Raw genomic sequence first — 20,263 nt, 5'->3', positions numbered from 1 at the left:
AAATTTTGATCTGTAGTTTGTTTTGTTTTGTTTTGCTCTGCTTTAATTTTCCTTGGTTGAGGTATTGGAAACATAATTATTTCAAAAGGAATTTGGTTCCTTTTTTCCTCCGTTTTTGAAAATAATTTGTTATGATCTTTAAAAGTTTACTAGATTTTTCTTATAAATCAATCTCTTCTTCCCTCCCCTTCCCTCCCCTGCAATCCCTTTTTCAATAATACTTTTAGAGCAATATCCTTTTTTCCTGAGCTTGAATTGTTTAAAATCTCTTTTTGGTGTTTTTGTTAATGTAAGTATTTTGTGTTTTTTAGGTAATTCTTATGTGAATTATTAGTTTTGGTGTCATATAATCTACTAGATTCAGATAATTTAAAAAAATTGTTGAGATTTCATTTTATTTTCTTATTTCATTTTCTTTTTAATCAAATAGAGTAGAAGTTTATCATCTTTGTTATCATTTCAAAGAACTTGTTTTTAGTTCTTTAATTTTTCTGGTTTCCATTTTATTATTTCTCCTATAATTCAAGATTTCTTCTGTTACATTTCTTTTGGATTTAGTAATTAGATTTCTGGTTTTTAAGTTGTATATTTGGTTCATCGAGTCTTTTTCTGTTTTGCTAATGTATATATTTAAAAGATAATTTTTCCTCTAAAGACTGCCTTAATTATATCCTAGAAATTTTACTATCTTGTCTTGTTATTGCAGGAGCAAAATATTTACACATTTTCCCTCTTTGATTTTCAAAGAACAAATATTAAACCAGAAAAAAATGGAAAAAATGAAAGTAAATAATGTAGTAATATATTAAGATCATCTTCTAGATAGAAAAATCCACCAACTTCATTGATCATCATTTTACTTACTGGAATCAGGTGATCTCTGAAGTCCCTTCTAGTTCGAGTTCTATATTATGTACTCATATTATCTGGGTCTGAACTTCAAGTCTACTCCTTTGATAAATTACCCCACATCTCCAGGCTCCTATTTCTTCCATTTAAAAAATAATTGGACTAGTTGATGCCTTTCAGATCATAGCATATAAACCCTACAAACATGAACTTAAAGTGAAATACAAATGTATTGTGTACAAGTTATTACCCTTTTAGTTAGCAAAATTGTATTACTAGAATTGTATTGCAGTATTTTGAGTTTTTATTTAATAAAAATGTGCATCAGAGAAACAATAAAAAGTGAAGAAAAGAAAATGAAACGGTGATCTAATTGTTATTATTCAGTAAATCCTTTAAAAATTTTATTGGAAAGAAGCAATATGTTTTCAGTCTTAATTGAGGCAGTGTTTTTATTTTATTTCATTTATACTATTTGTTTGTTTATTTCAAAATGACTGTTTGAGACTTCCTTCTTGCATCATAAAATGATCACAATCTTTCCCTATATGTTGGTTCCCTAGAGACCTATTTTAGACAACAGAAATCCTAAGAGAAAATTTCACATAAAATGTGCTCTAGAAGCAGAGCAGAGAATCTTGTTTGCTGGTCTGAAGATGATTTATAGCACCTCAGCACTGGCATTGTTTTCCCTGCTTTTTAATTGGCCTCTACAGAATTGTGTAAATCTTATTTCTTTCACTGTGTCTCAAAAGTCAATTCCTAGACTTAAATTCTCACTATATTTAAAAATGGTATGGATCTTTTCTATTGTAATCAATTATATGTGCCTAAAGCAAATTACTGCTAAAAAGTTTCATTTCCTAAATGTGGATTAGAATCGTAGGAGCTAAATTTATGTCCTGCTTTTTTTCTTTTCTTTTTCTTTTTTGATGTGGCAGCCTTAAATCATTATGGTTTTAGCATTTGAAAAATCAAAGTCTTTGTACTTTCATTTCTTGTAACTGGTTTGATGGTTTATTTAATTGAAGTTAAATATTTAGACTGGAAATATTTAGAATAGAATATGAATTTACTTAGAATATTATCAGTGTTTACTTTTTTAATGTTCACTTAAATGAAGAATTTCACAAAATGAAACCTTACCTTATCTAGTTCCTAACTCTGGATTTCTCATTTATCAAGACCATTTTACTAAGTAAATTTTTGGAGCTACCATGGTACCTTTCCAAGTAAAGATGCAAATTGGGTATAGTTTGTGTAACTTTTTCTTAAGGAATTAAGGGGGCTTCTAAGACGCTGCTGTGAAATCTTGGTAGATCACATTGCCAAATATGACAATTTAATTTCTCTATTTGAAATGTCAAGTGCTAATGCTTTGTTTTGTTTTTTTGTTTCCTCAAAAAGATTTCACTAGTATAACTACTACCCTGACTTTCTGTTCACAACAAATAAATTCAGGATGCCTACTTGAATAGGAATTTGGGCTAGTAGGATCACTTCATTTGTAGTTTTAAATGATGTGTGGAGACATCTTTTTAAATGGAATAGGCTGTTTGAATGAGTGCTTAAGGCTTCAAGAAATTGCAAACTAGAATTCAGATTGCAATTCTGAATCTTGATCATGTCTGGAACAAAATGTGTTCTCATGTCAAGCACAAAACAAAAGACAACAGTTGCAAAAAATTATAAACTATAATTTGATCCTACTAAAGAAATATAAAATATCTCCCCATTCCCACTCCTTTGCAGAAGTAGAGGTTCCCCAATTGTGAGCAACATATAACAAGACTTCTGTCAACAAAAATGTTAGTTTTACAAATGTTAGTTTTGTTGAATTTATATTCTTTTGTTCCTCTTATTTTATTTTAATTCTTTGTTATAAAGATCAGCTCTTTATTCTGTACAGGTATTTAGTTTTTAATCACATTTCAGTAAACTCTGCCATATAAAGAAGTTTCTGAGAAAAAATGAAAATAAATTGCAAACTTTTAAATATAATTTTAAAATTACCTTTTAACCTTATTTTATTTTTATTTTATTTATTTATAAATTATAATAATGTACAAATTTTAAGATAACTACATTCATATAAGGTCTGCAAAGACAAAATTTGAGAGCCTATCATGAAAACTATCTCATTATTTGTTCTTATTCTCCAATCACTAGAAAATTTGTCAATCTGCACTGAGATTAGGAACTGATGGCTAAAATGAAATAAGAAATAAATCTCATTAAAATCTTTCTCAATTTTAACTAAACTGAGTCTAATTGAAATGACAAAAAGTAGCAAGCAGCAATCCAGTAATGAACACGTAGTAATTCTAAGACTAAAATGGGCCCCCCAAAAAACTTGAATTCTTACCTCTTGCAAGAGGAAAAATGATTATTTTCCAAAGAATGAGCTCTAGAAAATTATTCCATCCCAATTGATATCATCATCAATCTTCTCAGAGCAATAAAAATAGGATTAGGAAACTCAGGATATATTCAAGATCTGTTTTTTTTTTTTTAACAATGATATGTATATTAAAAAATTACATTTTATGAATCTAAGCACTTCAATTTTGAAATTATGCCACTACTATATCATGTTTAAATGCCAACTTCCTGAGAAATAAAAATTTTAGCGTGTGATTTGTTGGCAAATATACCAAATTATAACTTCCAGTAAGAAGGCAATACACATCTTAACTGTAATTAATCTGACTCTGCAGAACTTTTTCTTACCACCCCAACCCAAACTTAGGTTAAATATCTTCCTTTTAAATTCCTATAGCAAAGCTTTTTAAACTGTAGATTTGCATAACTGAATGGGGTAGGAGAAGAGGTCATAAAATTATGATCAGTAAATATTTTATTTGTATAATTATTTTATATACTTATATACCTGGGGTCACATAAAAGACAGACGTAGAGTCTGCATAGATCATCTTAGTAAGATTTACATTGTAATTTGTGATTATTGTTTTCTTGACTTTGATTACTTCACTTTGCATGTGTTTATATAAATCTTTATATGCTATAGAAGAAACTTTTACTGGATAACTTTGTTTCAGTATGTCAGTGCCACAAATTACACTTAGAATGTGCCGCTTTATAGTAGATTTTACTTTAACCAGTCAAAACCATAATTTAATCTGGAACAAGCACAAAAATCTGAAACACTAAACTGATATTAAAAACAGAGGCCCAAATATTAAAATATTTGGTTCAAGAGAACAAATCAGATTTTTTTTAAAACTAAGAATCATAAGCTTTAAGATATTTGAAAGCTTATTATATATGCAGACATTTTTTCCCTAAAATTTGAGCTTTTAAAGAGAAACTAAGGGAGAATAGACAACATTTTTATTTATTTATTCTTATTAAAGCTTTTTATTTCCAAAGAATATGCATGGGCTATTTTTCCAACATTGACCCTTGTATAACCTTTTGTTGCAAATTTTCTCCTTCCCTCCCACCCTTCCCCTATCTGGCAGGTAGTTCAATACATGTTAAATGCATTGAAATACATGGACAACAATAATTTTAGAATTAGGGTTTTTATCGTTTTTTGTGTCTTAGATATCCCTCTTTGGCATTTAGGTAACCTTTGGATTCTTTCTCAGAATCATTTTTAAATGTATAAAATAAAACATGCAAAATTACAAAGGAAACCAGTAATATTGAAATACAATGTTTAAAATATTAAAAAAAACAAATCAGCTCATGGATTTCAGGTTAAGAAAACACTAGTTTAGAAAATGGTACTTTGTGCATACATACCTAATGTACCTCAAATCCCTTTTCCTTAATCTCGAACTATTTCTTATAATGCTTTGCCACAGTGTGTTTACTTGGATCAGTCTGAATTAGAAGCTTTGCTTTTTCCCTCATCCCCTTTCTTCAAATTCCACATTAATTTAGAATTTTAGTATTGGAAGAATCATAGAAGGATATCTCAGTTATCCTACTCAAATTCTACTTTGATAGAGCCCAAAGTCATAGTAAAATACTAGATTCTTAAGATATTGTATATCTCTGGTGCATTGGAAATTTCATTATAAATGTCAGGATGAAATGGTTTGACAGGATGGTTAGAAGAGCAAAGATGGCAAGCAGGAAGATCAATTAGAAGGCTGTGATAGTAGTTCAAATAATAAGGAAAGCCCGAGCTAGAGTGGTAGCCAAATTAGCAAGGGACTAATTCAGGATATTGCATAGGCACTTAAAAGATACTTATTGGTTGACTGATTTGGAATATGGAAGGTGAGAGTTGGAAGGGATTTATAGATTATGTAATCTAATCTGTTGATTTAATAACTCTAAATACTAAAATATTTACAAGTTAAATGACATGATCAGGTCCACACAGTCGTTGAGCTTTGTTCCTGTTGTTTATCTAAACTTCTCTGGAATGACCTTTCATTATTTAATGGCTTTTCATTTATTGAGAACAAGTGGAACTATCTTCCTAACCTATTTCTGTTGGACATGGTTAATGATACTGTAAGGACTTATAGAAGGGGAGGAGGTTGCAGTAGTGTCAGGTACTATAGAGAAGTCAAGGAGGATGTAGAAATTAGATTAGCTATTAAGAGATCATTGGAAAAAAGCAGTTTTAAGGAGCAGTAGGAAAGAAGCTAAATTGTAAGGAGTTAAGAAATGAGTAAGAAGTGAGATAGAGTATAGAAGGCTTTTCCTGGGAGATGGACTATGAAATAAAGGAAAGAAGGACAACAGGGTCAAGTGAAGGATGTGTGTGTGTGTACATATATATATATACTTAAAATTAAACAAGGATTATCAAATGCATTTTCTGACATCTAAATTTTCTTCTGTTATCATCTACAAATGACAGTGTCTTTACACCACACTTCTTGTCAAAGAATACTTTAGAATAGTAGAATAAAAGAGTTGTATGTTTTCTTGTACATTCTTAGTTAGAATTTGTTTTGCTTAGGATTTCTTTAACCTATTCTCCTTTTCTCTTCTTCACTTCCTTCTTATTTCCATGTTGAGAGAAATGTATTTCTTACACAAGTCTATATGTGTATATATTGTTTCCTCCTTTGACCAGTTCAGATGAGAGTGAAGGTCAAGTATCAGCTGCTCCCCTTACTCCCTTAATTTTTCTTTGCATAGAAATCTACTTGTGCGTCATTTTCCTCAGCTTTCCTGTCTCTTCTCTCCTATTACATTCCTATTTCCTAGTTTTTCCTGTCTCTTCTCTTCTATTGCATTCCTTTTTCCTAGTTTTTCCATTCTTCTTTTAATGTAATAGTACCTCCTGTGTGCCAGCACTATACTAAGTGTTTTTTTTTTTTTTTACATAGTATCTTACTTGATTCTCTTGATAATAATACAAGATAGATGTGATTATCTTCATTTTAGAGATAAGAAAACTTGGGCAAACAGAGGTTAAATGACTTATCTATCATCACCTTTTGCTTAGACTTATTAAGATAACTTTCTTCCTGCCTCAGATTTCTCTGGTCTAGTGTTTTCCATAACTCATCATCTTGCATTCCCACTCATTAAATACTCACTTTTTCCTTTGCATAGAGATCTTGAGGATTTTGAAAATAGAATTTTGAGGACTTTGAAAAGTCTTCCACCATCAAGTCTTTCTTGCTCTTCCCATTTGGGAATCATATTTAAAACTTTTTGGAGTTTATCTTATTTTGCACTGATTTGTAGCTCTCTAATGTATATATAATGTAATATTTTATATTTTACCTATTTCTTTTTATAGATTTCTTAAGAAACCAAGTATTATATCTTTTCTAAATTTTGTATTTTCCCTAGTGACTAATATAGTGCTCTGTATAGAATAGGTCCTTCAAAAATACTTATGCAGATAGGTGGTATGGTAGAGTGCTATATAGGAAGAACCAACTTCAAATCCTACTTATTAGCAGTGTTAGCTGGAAGAGTCACTTGATCTTTTTCAGCCACACTTTTCCTCATTTGTATAATGGGAATAAAAATAGCCACAGGATCACAAGTTGTGATGATAAAATGAAAAAAAAATATTTGTAAACTACTTTTCAAACCTTAACCATATAAATTCTATTATTAAATAAAGTGTGATTTATCTACTTTTATATATGAGTAGACTAGTCATAGAGTAGCTAGTATAGTGATGCTACAAATCCTTTAAGCCACTGGACAAAGGTCCATATTTTTCCTGATAGAGTGTATTGATCACATCCTCCAAGGTTTAGAGAACAAGGGGTTCCTTTGTCCTAATCTGTAACTGAATTTATATGTAATGCATTTCTTTTCATGAAATTTTTCAGTAGAAAAAATTTGCAGAGGATAGGCCTAAATCTTAACGATTGTTGTTAGTTTTGTCAGTTTTATATTGTGTCCTTTTGTACTACTGGCATCTTGATAATTGGAAGTTTCTTGGGAAGTCACATAAAGCTTCTCTAAGTAGTTTGTGATCTTTATATCTACCAAGGCGTAATTATCTTGTACTCACTGATAGAAATCTTATTTGCTTGGAAATCCCTTTACATCTCATAAATTTAAAAAGTACTTTTGTATTTTAGGGTGAAAGGAGAAAAGACATTTAGAATATACTAGGAAACTTTTTGCCTTCTTTGATGCGTTTCCAGAGTGCTATCCAGTATTTAAAGGATATTTTAAAATCTTTTTACAAGGAATAAGAGCGTCTCTTTTACTTAGTAAACATTATGATCCATTCAGGGACAAATCAGTTACAGTATCAGATTTAGTGATATTTCCTTTTCAATATCATGATGGTCTTCCTTCACTTCTTTCTTCCCTTCCTTCCTCTTTCCTTCCCTCCCTCCTCTCCTCCTTCCTTTCCTTCCTTCCTCTCTCTTTTTTTCCTCCCTCTCTCCTTCCCTCTCTTTTTTCCTCCCTCACTCCCTTCCTTTCTTCTTTCCTTCCTCCTCTATCCCCATCCCTCCTATACCTACCCCCTTTTTTCCTTTCTCTTTCCTTCCTTCTCCCACACTGCCCTTTTTTCTTCCCTTCCTTAACACATACTGCTTTTTGAACCTCTTAAAAGTTTCATTTTGATATGACAATCCTTTAGTAACTAATCTTGACTTGATCTTTTTTCTTAACTCCTAGTGGGACAGTTGTGTAGTCAATGATATGATAATAGATTACAGGTATGAGTTTTTCTATCCTTAAAGGAATTAGGGAATAACCCTACCTAGCCTGTTACTTATGAGTTTGAATCTCAATTGCCCCTGCAGTTGTTACTGCTTCCCTACTTCTCCACTTGAGAGATGTAGACTACATACCTTTGTAGATACCTCCTTGCATATGTGAGATTGAAGATGGTGGGATAGCTACATTAATGCTGTGGGTATTTCTAGTAGACAGCTGTGAATTGGGGGGGTGTTGATACTTTTCACATAATGTGTTTTGAATCCTGTTAAGTACAAAATGCTTTTCTAATAATTTTACAAAACGCTTAAGGGTTTTTATAGCTTTTTCTTCATAATAATCCTTTGACACATAAATATTGTAAGTATGTCTTAACTGTTATAGGACAATTATGTTCTGAAAAGGTAATCATTTGCTAATGATCATATAGCTAAGAAGTGTTAGATTTGAGATTCAGATCCTGATATTTGGACTCCAAATCCAGTGGTTTGTTCATTACATATGCTAAACTCCCTATAGCCCCGGAACACAGTTTTTTGGTAATAGCTGCCAATCTTTTTTTATTTTCAAAACACAAAGATAGATTTCAATATTCACCCATGCCAAACCTTGTATTACACATTTTTCTCCCTCCCTTCCCCCTACCAATCTCCCTTACAGCAATTAATTCAATGTACATTAAACATGTGCAATTCTTCTATACATATTTCCATATTTATAATGCTGCACAAGAAATATCAGATCAAAAAGGAACAAAATGAGAAAGAAAACAAAATGCAAGCAGAGAACAACAAGAGAGTGAAAATACTATCTTGTGATCCACACTTAGTCCCTACAGTCCTCTCTCTGGGTACAGATTGCATTGGAACTGGCCTGAGTCATCTCATTGTTGAAAAGAGCCATGTCCATCAGAATTGATCATCGAATAATCTTGCTGTTGCTATGTACAATGATCTCCTGGTTCTGCTCATTTCCCATGAATATCAGTTCATGTAAGTCTCTCCACGCCTCTCTGAAATCATCCTGTTGATTCTTTCTTATAGAACAATAATATTCCATAATATTCATATACCACAAGTTATTCAGCCATTCTCTAATTGATGGTTATCTACTTAGTTTCCAGTTTCTTGCCACTACAAAAAGGGCTGCCACAAACATTTTTGTACATCTGGATCCCTTTCCCTCTTTTAAAATCTCTTTGGGATGTAAGCCCAGTAGAAACATTTCTGGATCAAAGGATATGCACAGTTTGATAGTCCTTTGGGCATATATCCAAATTACTCTCCAGAATGGTTGAATGAATTCACAACTCCACCAACAATGTATTAGCATCCCAGTTTTCTCATATCACAACCTTCGTCATTATCTTTTCTTGTCATTTTAGCCAGTGTGAAAGATTGTACCTCAGAGTTGTTTTAATTTGCATTTCTTTGATCAATAGTGATTTAGAGCATCTTATTATATGACTAGAAATTGTTTCAGTTTCTTCATCTGAAAATTGACTTCATATCCTTTGGCCATTTATGAGTTGGAGAATGCTGCCAATATATGTTGAAATAAACTAGATAAGCTCGTGAGATCTGAATATCAGAGATGAAGCAATTCAGATTTCAAAGCTAGAGGGCAGCAAAAGCCAAATTAACAGGTAAGAAAATTGAGCTCTTGAGCAAAGAGTTACTATATTTTGCCCTTTCAGGGAGCTGGGTAGATTAGTAACCTTTTAATGGGTAATCTTTTAATTAGTAACTTTTTTAATGGGAGCGGGGCGGAAGGAGGGAAGTATTGTGTTGTATTAGTCCTATTCTTTATATAAAAAAGTTACTAGCTCGGGTACAAATTGAAGGTAGGGTTAGCCTCTATATGATATTGTAAAAGATTTGGAGCTTTGATTAACTTCATGAAAGTTTAGTATGACAAGACGTGTGATCATCAGAAAAAGAAAGATATTAATACCTTTGTATTTTGCCTAAGACAGATTATATCTAGAAAGTGATGTTCTATTCTGAGGAAGCTGATCAGTATAATGAAGGAACTGAAGAGATTGTTATTTCAGTACTAGTTGAGAGAATTGTGGATATTTATCCAAAAGAAAAAAAACTTGGTGGTAGTTCTATTTCTCCTTCTATCATCATGTATTTGAAAGTCACTCTTATGTAATCAGTAGTAGATCTCTTTTCAGACTGTAGAACAGAAATAGTTCTAACTTTTGGAAGTTGTGGAGAAGCATATTTATATTGGGTATAAAATTTTTTTCTAACTAGAGATTTCAAAAAATAGAATGGCCTGCCTTGGAAATATACTTCATTCTACTCTATTGAATGGCTTCATGTAGAAGATAGTTAAATACTCAGCTTGTATGTTGCAGGGGGATTTCTGTTTAGATATGTTTGGACTGGAGTAGCCTTTGCAGTTTTGGGACTTTAGCATGAGCCACAGATATGAAGAGCTCCTCCTTCTGCCAGCTAGTAAGTGACAGATATGTGTTCATTATGACAGAAGGATTTGCCTAAGATTATAATTAATTTCAGAACTTTGAGTTGAGCCTGTTTGCTTATTGTAGGTATATTTTTTCTGTTAGTGTATCTCAATAAACATCTAACTTCATATCAATTTTGTATCTTGTTTCATTGTACTTGTTATTTCTATAATTCTGTTTTTCTGGCTCTATATTCTTGTTTCCATGTTTATCTTGTGTCTATATTTCTTTTAGTTCTTCGTGTTTTTCTTGGGTCTAAGAAGCACTCAAGGGACACTCAAGAATTTTGACAATGTTTAACCCTTGTCCCCAGCATAGATTCTTATTTTCTTGCATCATACCCATGACTCCATCTATACTGGCTCTTGATACTCCAAATAATTAGTGACATGTCACATTGGCAGCCTATTTTTTTTTTATATCTCTAATTATTAGACAAGTAGCTCTAGTTGGATTTATAAGAATAGTAAGCAGTTCACAGTGTGTGTTATTAGAGAAAGAAATACCATGATTTGACAATGACTTGATTTTAATGATATGAATAAAAGATATAGTTGGGAGTCCCTTTCTTCATATGTCAGACACATGATAGGGAAACCAGAATTTTGAAGGGTTGACAAGGGACAGTTTTGACTTTGCCATATTGCATCTATATATACCCATTCTCTCTCTCTCTCTCTCTCTCTCTCTCTCCTTTCGCATTTGGGGTTAAGTCATGCAGCTAGGAAGTGTTAAGTGTCAGATTTGAACTCAGGTCCTCCTGATTTCAGGGCTCTGCTGCATCCATTGCGCCATTCAGCTGTCCCCATATATACCCATTTTCAAATCAGGTTTAGCCTACAGGGATAATTCAAGCTAAATATGGGATTGCATAGTTCAAAAAATACATAAATAAGCACTTTTTGGAATTACTTAAATACTACCAAATTAGAGTGCCTTTGATTGTAACCTTTCATTATATTACATAGGATTTTAAGAAGTTAAGTCCTTAAAAAATACATAATTTCATTAGTATGAATATTCCTTTCTACTTTCAGGTCTACTGCTTCTTATTAGATGGTATTTTGATATAACATGATTTTCAATAGCCAGAAAAGTTCATCACCTGGTGTTCAATCATCTAATTATGCGGTTTTTTCATACTTAGCTATGCTATTCCACCGAAGACAAACACAAAGTTGCTCACCAAGCCTATAATCAAAGTCCTTGACATCTTGATAAGATCTGCTATAGATTGTGGTCTCCTTTTATAGCTTTTGAGAGGCATAAGTTATTGCATGCTGTGATAAAATATCCAAGTTGGTTTAAGTGAAGGTGTTCTAGGCTAAGTGATTGCATCCAGTTATTTAGCTTTGAAGTCAGAATGAAATGAAATACTTGTAAGCCATAAGCCATTTAAAGGAGATTTTTTTTTCATTAATGGCATATGAAAGATATTTATCATATATAAAGCTTTATCTCAGTTGGGCACAGGTCTCCTGGCTTCATTTGCCACAGTGCCATAGCTTGTATGTTTTCTTGCACAGCAATGGAAGGCACATGCTAGACTTTAATGCCTTAAGTGACTGGGAAGATACAAGTCTTAATCCCTTGGAACAATTAATTTTCAGGTCATTTTAATTTTTTTTTTTTAAGGAAAAAATTAGCCTCATTATCAAGGGACTGCTAGTCTTATTGCTATGGGTTCAACAAAATTAGATTTTTTTATTCCTTTAAATGTCAAAAATGGGTACAGCGAGGTTTTCTACTTCTGGGAGTCAAGATGAAAAAGACGCAGTGAATTACTGTACCTCTTCCATGTTCACCTATATGCAACTATAACATAGTGCCATGAGACAGATCCTGGAATGGTGGAATCAGGAAGGTGATGGGGTGAAACAATTTTTTAGCTCAGGATTAGTGATGGATTGTAGGAAGATCTGTTACATTTAAAAGAGGGAAGGTGAGGACAGTCCAGGAGAAGAAGCTTTCCAAGAAGCCAGTAGCATATTCTGAGCTCCAGTGTGGTAAAACACCTACACACTCCCTGTGTTTTGGCTTACAGCCAAAGGAGATGTAGTACTTGAGGAACTACTATGTTCTTTGGTACTTTGGTATAGACCCAGCATGGACATCCTCATCAGCCAGATTTCCATATGCTTCATCATGACCCTGGGTGGGCAGGCATCCTCCAGCAGCCAACCCATATGTTTTGGGTGTGGATCTATTTTAGGTGGGCATCATCCATGCAGTTAGACCACCAAATGCTTCAATATAGCTTTGAGACAAATCAGAAATATCTCATGAGCCTCAGCACATACCAGAACTCTATTGCCTCTAGCAGCACCAGGAATCTTTCCATTTCACCCCCTTAGGTAATAACAGACTTGAGGGTCCCCCATGGGCCTCAGGGCAATATCAGTACAGTATTAGATAAACTAATATTAGATAAACAGTAGCCACTGGCACACAAGCCTGAGACAGCATTCCTTCCACCATACGAGCAGAGTTAAAATATACAAGAAAAGGAAAAAAAAGCTGTTCCCTCTTCTCTCCCCTCAAAAAGAGCAGAAAATAACAAAGAAAAAAATCTGACCATAGAAGATTATTATGATAACAGGGAAGAACAGGATACAAACTCAGAAGGGGAAAACTGTCAAAACACCTATGGACAAAACCATGAAGAAAAATGGGAAGCAGTCTCAGTTCCAGAAAAAAAAATATGGAAAAGCTCAAAAAGTAGCTTTAAAATAATACAAGAGAAGTAGAAGAAAAAATTTGGAAAAGAAATAAGAGTAATACAAGAATATTATGAAAAAAGAGTGAATGTCAAAAACTTTTAAGGAGTTAAGGAGTAAAGAGTACAAATGGCCAAATGAAAAAGAATATAGAAAATCTCATTGAGGAAAACAACTCCTTAAAAATTAAAATTGGTTAAATGAAAGCTAATTTTGGCGAGAAATCCAAACGAATTAAAAAGAATGGAAAAACAAACAAAAAAATGTAAAATATATCTCATGGAAAAAACAAGTCACCTGGAAAATAAATAACTTCAGGAGAAATGGTATTAGAGTCATTGGACTACTTGAAAATCATAATCAAAAGCAGGACCTATATCTTTCAAGAAATCAAGGAAAATCGTTCTGATGTCTTGGAATCAGAGGGGAAAATAGGCATTGAAAAAAATCCACTGAAGGGAATATAATGGTCTAGGTCAGAAAATTCCAAGCTCTTCTGATTGTGCTTCAGGGAAACAAAATAAAATAAGACTTAGAGAAGAACAGAAGGCGTCCTGGGACAACCTAAGAAGACCAAAAAAAAAAAAAAAAAATCTTAGGCCAGAGGTTTAGCCAAGGTAAGGTGTAAACACCTCCATGCTAGCTCCTCAGAAAAAGTAAGCTAGGAGTCCTGGTGTTAGCTGGATCCAGAGGTAATCTCAGCCCTAGCCAAAAGAATGTTCACCTTCTGAAGAGCAGACATATTGGGGAGCCAAAGGTCTGAGTCTAGGAAGACCAGGGGAACTTCTTATAAGGCATGCCAAGCCAGCTGTGCTGGTGAGGTGCAACCTTGGACAAGAAAGAACCAGCACACCTGGTGAGAGCAGAAGTAGTTGGGCAGGGCAGCTGATTTCTTATAGAACAATAATATTCCATAACATTCATATATCATAACTTATTTAGCCATTCTCCAACTGATGGGCATCCACTCAATTTTCAATTTCTTGCCACTACAAATAAAACGGCTACAAACATTTTTGCATACATAGGTCCTTTTCCCTTTTTTATGATTTCTTTGGGATATATACCCAGTAGAGACACTGTTGGATTAAAGGGTATGCACAGTTTGATAGCCCTTTGGAAATAGTTCCAAATTGTTCTCCAGAATGGTTGTATCAGTTCACAGCTCCGCCAATAGTCTAGTTTTCCCACATCTGTATTTTTCTGTCATCTTAGACAATCTGAGAGGAGTGTAGTGCTACCTCAGAGTTGTCTTAATTTGCATATCTCTGATCAATAATGATTTAGAGCATTTTTTCGTACAAATATAAATGCTTTTAATTTCTTTATATTTCAGGACTTTCTATCAAGCAAACCCGAATTTAACAGAAAATTTAACACATATGAGCCAATGTCAAAGAGCAATTTTAAGGAACTAAATTAAACTAAAGGACAAACTGTTTAAATATGGACAATTTGTTTATGGTTTTTTTACATGGGAAAATTATACTTCATATTTAAGATTTATATCAATAATAGGATAAGTTCAAAAGAAAGATTGGCAGAATAAAGATAAAAATAATAATCATGTTATGCAAATGAAGTGCAAAGGATGAATAGACACAGAGGCATTAGAAGGGGGAGATGGGTTCATTAACTTAGATTAGGAATGGATTCATAGGCACCACTACATATATACCATGAAGGGTAAAGCACCGTAATGGGTGAGGGATAGATATATGGGAAAGCAAATGGTGAGGGAAAATGACAAGGGAGGGATCCCTGGCTTGGGGAGGTTAAGAAATAGTAAGTGAAGTTATGAAGAAGAACTTAATGAAAGAGTCAGCAGGGATAGTGAAGACATGTTTGTATGTGGGGTATGTATATGTGTGAGTGTGTGTATATAAGTATATATCTACATATATACATGAATATATCTTAACTGTAGTTTGCTAGAGAGAGGGTGGGAGGTTAAAAGGAGATATGTGTGTCTATGTGTGTATATATATACATATATATGTGTGTGTTTATATATCTACTATATATATTTATAAATATAACCTTTTTTAATTATAGCCTATAACTATAGGGCAGGGTTGAAAGGGGAGAAAAAGAATAAAGTAAAAAGTATGTAACAGAGAACAAAACGATTTACAAGGATGTAAAGAGAAGTTGGAATTCATGAATATAATTTCTTCTACTAATATATATGTATAGGTACATATATACATATATATACACACACACATATATGTATATATAGACACACATATACTTTCTTAAATTGGTATCATCCATGATGTTCTTCTGGTCACATGATAATGTTTTCTTTTGTATTTTTCTGTTTTGTTATCCTGTTTCTTCAAATAAAATGAATTTGTGAAAAAGAAAAGAAAAAAGTGGGGTATAGAAGGGTGATTAGGGAAAGGGTTGGGGGGAGAAGATAACAAGGATCCATGGTGTGTAGAAATTAAATAATAATGCAAGTTAAGTGGTAGAACTAAAGTTAAAGAGTTAGAAGAGATAGGAAATAAGAGACATTTATAGACTCAGTAACAATGGTTAGAATTTTTTTTTTTTAATGGGAGTCATCATTGATTTCAGACAAAGTCAAACTTAAAGATTACACAGAGAGAAATCTATATTCTGTCAGCCATATTAATATTGTTTTAGATGCATGTCTATTTGTATATGCACATATTTATGTATATATGTAAATGTATGTATATATGTAGATGATTATAGGTATATATGAATGTGTATATATGGCTAGGTATATATTTACATATATGTTTCTATAAATATATCTGTGCTTAACTTTTGTCTGCTTGGGGGAAGTAAGGGGAGGTGAGAATGAATGGAGGAAAAAAATTAAAAATGCAAAGCAGAGAACAAAAGAATAACCTACAAGGAAGCAAAGAAAGGATGGACAATCATGAATATAATGTCTTTTGTTGTGCTTTCTTGAAATGGAAATTTATTTTTACATATTTTGAATCCTCCATAATGTTCTGCTGGGTACATTGCATTGTCATGCATTGTTTTGTTTTCCTTTTTCTATTTTATTTTTTTCTTATTTTGTATTTGTTTTGTAGTTTTTTATTTTATTTTTTTATATTTTATTTATTTGTATTTTATTTATTTAGCTCCTCAGGGTCTTTGTCTCACATTTTATAGATCATAAGAATTAACATAAAGGAGATTGACCACATGTAGAACTTGCTTCTCAAATTTTAGCAGGATACTTTGGGATTATGTCTTGTCTTCATTGTGGAGTCTAAAATGTTACTGATATTGTAACATGGACAAAGTTATATTATTATTGGATCTAATATTGGAAGAGACCTTAGAAGTCATTTACTGTAGTGTAACTCCCTTATTTTACAGCTTATTGAAACCTAGGCCCAGAAAGATTAAATACTACTTTAGGTTTTTTCATTTTTATTACTTTGGTACATGTCAATCATATGTAATGAATTTTAATCCAACTATTTTGGTTATTATTATTATTTTAAGGAACACTTTGTAATTTAATCTCTACTACTATTGACTGTGGTTTGGTGTAACTTATTCCCAAATATTTTATGCATTTTCTTGTTATTTTAAATGATATTTCTCTATTATTGCCTCTTAGATTTTGTTATATAGCAATGCTGTTAAATAGTAATAGTTTTTATTTCCATTTTGCCTATATCTGTATATTTATTTTTTCATCTTTTTTTTTCTTTTCTTTTCTTTTTTTTTTTTTTTTTTGCTGAGGCAATTGGGATTAAGTGACTTGCTTAGGGTCACACAGCTAAGGCATGTTAAATGTTTGAGGTTAGATTTGAACTTAGGTCCTTCTGATTTCAAAACTGATGCTCTCTCCACTGTGCCACCTAGCTGCCCCATCTGACTATTATCTTTAGTATTTCTAGAACTATATCAGATAATCCAAAGGAGAGAAGGCATCTGATCTATGTATTTTGGAGGAAGTATTTTTCTAGATATTGTCCCCTTTCTATAAAATTGCTACTTGTTTAAGATAGATATTTTGTTATATTAAAAAAGATTTTTCTGTACTAATACTTTAATATTCTTACACAAATTCATGTTATATTTTATCAAAGGTCTTTTCTATCTTTATTGAGATCATTGTAATTTGATTATACTGATTATTTTCTTAATATTGAAATAGTCTTGAAAACTATAAATGGTTTTTGTCATGTTAGTATTTTTTTTTGATAAATTGTTGTAACCTGACAGAATTTTTTTTTTAAATTTTAATTGATCTGAAACACAGTCTGAACACGGTGAGCTCCATGATTATTTTGCCTTTCTTTGTAGTTGGGATAACAATGTGGTACAGTGGATAAAGTGCTGATCTGGTACTCAGGAAGGAAGTTCAGATCCACCTCAAACACTAGCTTTGTGATTCTGGACAACTCGCCTAATCTCTATTTGTCTCAGTTTTCTCATTTGTAAAATGGGATAATGAACCTGTCCCTCAGGGTTATTGTGCTAATCAAATGAGATAATTATTAATTTAATATTTAATATATAAATATAATTATAAAGTTTCAAGTACTATATAACTGCTATTACTGCTGATACTGCTAGCTAGTATTACTACAACAACAACAACATTTGGCACATAGAATGCACTCATAAATATTCATCTACAAAATTAGATTTTTAACCCTTTAAAAAATACTTTATGGCTAAAATATCTACTTTTTTGTGATTTTTCCATTTGTTTCAGTTACTTTTGCAGTTGACTTCAAATAGTTCAGTGATTAGAGCCTTCTCTGGAAAACATCTTCCCTCATTCCTCAGGAGTATTTCAATTGACCTTAACTGTTCTGCATGCTCATTATGAATAAAGAAGTCTCCCTGGTATGTATTATAAGTTTCTGTTTTGAAGAACTTTCTCTATATTTTATAGTGGGAAAATTATTGATCATTTCATATCTGTCACTGCAGTCAATCAATAAGGCAATCAGTAAGGAAACAAATTCCTCTCAGCCAGGAAATTTGGAGTGTACTGGAAATAAAATATCTGCTTCCTCTCCTTGGGACACAAAATTATATTCTTCTGCAATATGTCAAAAACTCACATTGAGTGTGTCTTGGAGAATTTGGGATATAGGGTCTTCATAATTACAAAATAACCACAAGATATATTATAAGCATTTTCTTGCAAATTGGGCTCAAAATAAATATGGTAATATACTTACATCAAAATATACCATATTTAGATTTAGAAAATTCGAATATTTAAGGAATATGTCGATTCCTAAGGAAGGCAAGAATGATATGTCATGTGTGGGTCAAAGCCATTTATTTGTTTTTCACATGTTATTTCTTCTGATAAAAATATAAGCTCCTTGAGGATAGAGAATTTTTTTGGGGGAAAGTGGAATTTTTTGTTTCTAACCCAATTTTTGTAGATAATCATCAGCACTTGATAAATATTTATTGCTTCAAATGCAAACAAATTAGGTCATTTGAGGTTCTGAGTATGAATTTTCAAGTTTTACTTCCTTCAGTGATATTTGGTGATGTTGAAAGTATGGTTGGGGGTCAGCTAGGTGGTGCAGTGGATAGAGCATCAGCCCTGAGGACAGGAAGACCTGAGTTCAAATGTGGCCTCAGACACTTAACACTTCCTAGGTGTGTGACCCTGGGCAAGTCACCTAACCCCTGGAGGGGAGGGGACAGTATGGTTGAGAAACCTTGACAGAACTAGAATTGACACCTTTCCTTCTTGCCCCAACTCCTTTCCTCCCCATTTCCCCTGCCCCCCAACTCCAATTCTACTTGCTTGGCAATTAACTCTTCCATTTTCATTAACTTTCTAGAAGAAAACCAACTTTCAATTGAGGGCCTTTGTTTTACTTTTTATGATTTCCTCATTAATTTACATTCTTTAGCTTTTATAGATAAAAGATATGAAAGATTATAAAATAATTTTATTGATTTTTATTTGGTAATCAAATTAATTAACTAATCACTATGATTATTAAAAAGTATGCTTGGAAGTTAAGAATCATTAAAATGAAAGATGTTGAATCTGCATCAAAAATAATCCAGCAAATGTATTCTAGAAGTTGGATAATGTATTGGTAATCAGCAAATTGAAGTCTTATTCTTTGATCCAATCTCTGATTTACTAGCTTTTCATATCTTTTTTTTAAATTCTAAATTTTAAGTGGAATTTTCACACTTTTTGCCCTCCTCAAAGATGATTGAATTAATGTGATTGGTTAAATATTTTAAAGTTTGTTAGATTTATTATTCAGATAAACTGTGCAGATAGAAACAAGTGACATAAAATCTACCTAAATTTAGGCAAACGATATGAAGTTCTGAGAGCCATATTTATAATTAATGATAACATATTAGGCAATGTTCTTCAGTTTGGGGACAAAATTTATAATATGAAAAAAGCAGCTTTTTGATTTGACTTTGTCACTGATGTTTTTGTCATTCATTTCCAAATATCTGCCTTATTGGTCCCAGTATTAGAGGCATAGTAATTTCTGTTTGAGTGGTAACTAGAGGACTCAAGTAGAATGTTTGGAGTGAAATTTGACCTTCTTTTTCTGTTGAGAAAATTGTTGTATGACTATTTTATATGAAATAAAAAAAAGAAACTAGTACCATAAATATTAAGGGCTATTTAATGGAAAATGCACTCATCTTAGATTTTTTTATTCATTTATTCATTCATTCACTTATTTATTCACATATGTATTGGACTAAATACAGAAAATGAAAATAATAGAAAAAAAGGAAAATTAAAAAAGAAAAGAACAGCTCATCATGTACCGAGTAAAACATCAGGGATGATTAAAAATATATAACAATATATTTCCATTTCAAGAAAGCAGATATATTAATAGAAAAAATGCCCATCTTTTCTTTGCTTCTTTCTACTCTTTTCTCTGCTGAGTATTTGTTGCTTTATTGTTTTTTTCTGCTTTCATCCCCACCTCCTCCAAGCAGGCTACAGTTAAGCACATACACACACTCACCCCACAGACCCACATACACACACATATATATATCTTTATACACACATAAATAGATCTACATGCTTAATATACCCACATAGTCAGACAGATACGTA

At 32.3% G+C, this 20,263-nt stretch overlaps 1 protein-coding gene across 10 annotated transcripts in view; it reads left to right on the top strand.

Moving 5' to 3' along the window:
- Positions 1-20,263, top strand: part of NCOA1 (nuclear receptor coactivator 1) — a 202,818-nt gene that overhangs the window by 66,336 nt on the left and 116,219 nt on the right. For 7 of the 10 annotated variants that reach the window (XM_051976360.1, XM_051976366.1, XM_051976365.1 and 4 more), the window contains one exon: positions 17,894-18,027. The exons of the other annotated variants lie outside the window; for them this stretch is intronic. The gene's annotated coding sequence lies outside the window, so the exon portion shown is untranslated. The remainder of the gene's footprint in view (positions 1-17,893; positions 18,028-20,263) is intronic. 10 annotated transcript variants of the gene reach the window in all.

The sequence above is a fragment of the Antechinus flavipes genome, chromosome 2, assembly GCF_016432865.1.
Source record: "Antechinus flavipes isolate AdamAnt ecotype Samford, QLD, Australia chromosome 2, AdamAnt_v2, whole genome shotgun sequence".
Classification (NCBI taxonomy): Eukaryota; Metazoa; Chordata; class Mammalia; order Dasyuromorphia; family Dasyuridae; genus Antechinus; species Antechinus flavipes.
The sequence above is the reverse complement of the archived record's forward strand: the minus strand, read 5'-3'. Positions and strand labels throughout refer to the sequence as shown.